Genomic DNA, 4,384 nt, shown 5'->3' on the forward strand with positions numbered 1-4,384 from the left:
CAAATCACACCGACATTAATTTGCCTTCGAGCGCCTTTTTAATTGACCTACTTCATCATTCTGCGGAAGCAGGCACCGTTGGAAAGCTGGAAAGAGAAGAAGGAAGAGGAGAAGCAGTTGGATATTTGCCCAGCTCGGGATTCATTGCCATCTGATATTTGTAAATATTCCCATCCGGACCTTTTGCGATGCCTTTCCGCTCCATGAGGCTCCATGAGGTTGGAAATGGATGCCGAGGGAAGATAGATGCGATAGATACGATAGATGGGGATAGTATGTGAGAAAGAGAGCGAAAGAGGGCGCAAATACATGTTTATCACATTGCACAATATCACACACCGAGCCACACATGGACACGCCCGACCGGAAGTGATCCTTCGAACGAGCTTTTTATGGCATTCAAATCGTAGAAGGAAAAAAAGGGACAGGGGAACGCAACCCCTTTGTGATGTATGAGAGTTTGAGTTGGGGTTGGTCCTTTGTTCTTTTCACTACTCGTTTGTGTTTGCGAACGCGTTAGCTTGAGTGGGTGGTTGGGTGAAGTTCACTTGTTGGAAGCGCTGAGCTGTGCGGTCGCAACCAGAGCGTCAATGCAATGCTTTCCCTGGGCATGGATGTGATTGGTTCGGTATTGTTTGATGAATGCTGATGCTGACCCAATGACACTTTCGGTGGGGGGTGGGGGGGGGGGGGGCGGTGCTGGCGTGGAGTGTCGATCACTCACAGCACTCTCTTCCCGGTGTTTACAAGAACAACTCGAACTGTGACCGGAGATAGTCAACAGAGAAATTAAAAGGGTGTCTGGTGAACATAACCTCACCCACACGCCCGGGCTTTCGCTCACGCAGATGTGTGATGGGTGGAGAGGACATGATGAACCGAGGGTCACGCAACCCTTCAGACCTTCGTTTGGGGAGGCGTGGAATGATGATGTATGCTTGTTTGTGGATGCTTAAAAATGAGTTTTTTTTTTGCTGTTTGACCGTGATGGATGGGTTCGGCTTTTGATATTCACATCTCAATCACTTGAAAGAGTCAAACACACATACGCACTGCTGATGGCGATGAGTTTATTTTTAAATGGAAGGATCATAACCTGCGGCGGAACATTTGAAATATTATCCGCTGCCTGATGAGCATGATTAACGTTAAATCATATTTTAATTAGCAATGCACAATGCTTTAGCAAAAAACAAACAGGACTTCATGCTGCTGCCTGGTTTTGTTTGATGATGGTAAGCCTGCTAATGACGAACGAATTAGCACATGAATAGGCCTCAATTGATTGTAATCCAGCTCTCTCGCTGCGTTATCATCGGCTCTTGTGTCATCGGAAAGCTTTTAAAACATACATTTGCAGGAGAGCTTTCACGCAGTGCTATCAACTCCAACATCTCTTTTAACCCGAAAAGGTTATGTGAAGATGCCTACATAATACATCACATTACCATAACCTTTGTGCTACGTTGATTCTAGTAGCTCTATTGATGGATGTTAATGAGGTTGTTTTGCTTTGCATCGAGCACAGTACCGTATGAACCGGGTTGCATTGGTGGTGAGCGAATTCCACATTAAATCCTTTACCAGCGCAACCACTAGCCAATGTTATTGTTGTGCTTCCTCGTGCTGCTGCATACGGCAGCAAAACAAGAATGCGGATCGCTCAGGAATGCCAACCATATCGATGGTGGTGGCACCACACCAACGTGCCAGCCAGCCAACCAACCACAATGCGGAATAATTGAATTGCTGTTCTCTCCCCTCTGCGCCACGGTCACGGCACAACGAGACGGCAAGAATTTACACAGTTTCATTTCATTTGCTCCCCATTTCCGGCTGCATATTCAATGGACAAATTCGATTTGTCACAAAATTTCGTTTTCACCGGGAATGCGGCGATTTTTGGGTGAGAGTGGAGGTGCACTTCCGGGCGCTACCTTAGCCTTACCTCCCTCAGAAGTGCAGACTGGCAGGAAGAAATTGGTTGGTTGTTTGTTTGAGGAATCGCCAGCAAATGGAAGGTAGGATCGGTACACCGGAAAAGCGGAGCATCCTGTTCCATCTCTCTACCACCTGGGATTAAAGGAAAAAGGAAAAATCAAACGAAAAACCATAAGACGGTAGACGGGGCGAGAGAGAGAGAGAGAGGACTTGGACTCCGACAGAAAAAGGTTCGACGAAGCATTGAATGGGTGTGAAAATTTGGTCGGAATTGAATATTCATGTCGGTTTCGTGTCGCCCACGGCCCTCGGTGTAGAGGGGGTGGGGGGTCTCACTCCCTCGTTCTGGATGGGCTGGAATCGCTGCACTCATTTCGAGCTCCATTGGAAATGTATGAAAATGTATTGCCACAAATTCGAATGCCGGACGCCAGGGAGGGGAGCGAGCGAGCGAGCGGTGGTAGTCGTTAGTTTTGTGACGGAAATTCGCTGGAAAATTGCCTACTGCTTTCGGTGAGCTGTTTGATTTGTGGTCCGCCGGCTGGTGCGCCACGGTATTTAATTTAATCATCGACCATCGTGCACCGTACTCGGCCATTTCATTGCACGAGTTCCGCACGCACGAGATGGGTGCGGTTTAGTGGAAACGTTACCCCTTGTTTGTGAACGTTGTAATTATTACGCGAGAGTTTAATCGAATTTTGCATTACGGTAACATGGGGAACAAATGCAACGCTATTCATAACTAATCAACGTGCTGTACGCGTGAGTGAGTGGAATCAATCAGCTGTGTTTGATCCCGGGGACACAAAAAGCGGCCAACCCGTTGGTGTCGAGTGGAATCGATGAATATGAAATTGTATTGCATCGAGTACTCGACACCTAATAGGAGAAGTGGCATCGGAGCAATACAAACGAGTCCGTTGCTATCGAGAGAGCCAATTACAAAAACATTAGTTGAATATTAAATTAAATTCAACCAAGAAGTATGAGTTTGTAAAATGTCGAGTTCCTGGCAGATAGTTTGTTTGCACAACTCTTTTATAAAGCAGTACAGCTACAGAAAGTTTTTATATTTTAATTGATATTTATTTTTAACATGTGGTTCAAAATAGGTCGATTTAAGTTGCTCGATGAAAAGTGATCTAGAATGCTTAGAAGGTGTGATTGGCTGGAGCTTTGGCAGCATTGCTCGATCGGTACTCACATTTCAGAAGCAAAATGTCGAATAAAGTGCCTCATGAACTAATTTACGATTCTTATTCTTCCGAGTTCTCCGTCGACGGTGCCGTTGACCGCTATTGTGTCAATGCCGTTCATCACACCATCACCGCTAATTAGATACAAAAGCAGCTGCACCGTGTTTGCGCTGCTAGCATTGTACTACTTCAGTAGCTTCGGCCACATTGTCACCATCGTTGGTCGGCTCAGCAAACACAGCGACGAACCGGCAAAGAGGAGATGGTAGAGAGCAAACAAGATGCAAGACGGTGGCACCGTTCGAATTTAATTAGGCGTTCACCAGCCGGTAACCGGGCGCATCAACGGACTGTATCTCCGACCGACGGACACCACACGGTCACGGACGACAGCGGACTTTACCGGAGTGCTGCATGCCACCATGCCATGCCAGCCTATCGTCCAACTTGCCTGCCACAGAGATCCTCAGCCTCGAGACAATCGGCTTGACAAAGTGAAACAGCAGCGCATGGTGGCCAAGGAGGCAAGACGAAGCCCGAGAGAGAGAGAGAGAGACACACTTTTCCGGATGTCAAAATGTCAACAGCAGCGAACAGAACGCTCCTGCGTGCGTCCAAGCGCAACTCGCACGCCTGCGGCTCTTCCTGCGACGCTTCTCCCAAAAACTTTGTCTCATCCCAGGTCCAGGTCGTCATCGTCGTCGTCGTCGGTGACGTCGTCTGGCATTTCCATCTCGCTGTTCGTATCGTACCGGGGGTGGGGGGTGGGGGGGGGCTTACGCTCGTCTTCATCCGTCTTCCGGGCTTGTATTTATGTCACCGGAGCGGGATAAATTTCTCTCTCTGGCAATGCCACCAGTGTCACCATCGTCGTCGTTGTGCGGGGGCCATTGTTTCGAAATTATCATCCAGACGGGCCAGCCAACCATCTCGGGGGTGTCCCTGAGAAAGCGGATTCCGTACCTTGCCTGCCAAAGCACGCCGCCATGGAGAGCATGGCTTGCTGAGCGCTCACGCAGCATCAGCAGCAGCAAAGGTAACGAAGCGAAAGGCAGGAAACAAGTTCTGAAATGAGCAGCGAAATTGCGGAATGCTGTCATTGAATGGGGGTGTTGGTGGGCACACCAGGGGGGTGGTCTGTTTAGCTTTGATGGCATGGTATCGTTCGCAGCGTGATTGTGCGCGTGCCTACGCACCGAATACCAAATAATGGAACGTAACCCACGCACCCGCCTAATGGGATA

This window comes from Anopheles aquasalis, chromosome 3 (assembly GCF_943734665.1).
Source record: "Anopheles aquasalis chromosome 3, idAnoAquaMG_Q_19, whole genome shotgun sequence".
NCBI classification, from domain to species: Eukaryota; Metazoa; Arthropoda; class Insecta; order Diptera; family Culicidae; genus Anopheles; species Anopheles aquasalis.